This window comes from Aptenodytes forsteri, unplaced genomic scaffold (assembly GCF_000699145.1).
Source record: "Aptenodytes forsteri isolate BGI_AS27 unplaced genomic scaffold, ASM69914v1 Scaffold126, whole genome shotgun sequence".
NCBI classification, from domain to species: domain Eukaryota; kingdom Metazoa; phylum Chordata; class Aves; order Sphenisciformes; family Spheniscidae; genus Aptenodytes; species Aptenodytes forsteri.
Window position 1 is genome coordinate 2,202,084 of NW_008794599.1, and position 450 is coordinate 2,202,533.

Here is a 450-nt window from a genome sequence, read left to right on the forward strand (position 1 = left end):
GGAATTAATCCCTTCTCGCCCTCATCTCCCCCCGTAAATCCAGCCTGGCCGCCGGGATTGCAGGATGCGGCCTCGGGGAGCAGGGAGCCTTTTGGGGGGGGGGGATATCGACCTGGCCAGATCCCACCAGGATCTCACCTTTCCCCTGCCGGCATCTCCTGCTCCATCTGACGCTTCCCTCTCGGCTCCCGGCACAGCCGCCGGAGGCTCTTTGGGGCAAACTCACCCTATTTCGGGGCGATTCACCCTATTTTGAGGGCCGGCAGCAGCGTGCGCGTGGGGAGGGTGTGTGTGTGACCTCCTCCTCTTCCTCTTTCCGCCGTCTCAGGGCTCAACCACGTCCGAAGGCGACGCCAACCTCCAGCCGGGCAGCGTTCCTCACGTTTTCAAAGATTTCGGGCATCTCCGTGGGGAAAGAAACCGGCTCCGGCGGCCCTCAACCCCCACAAA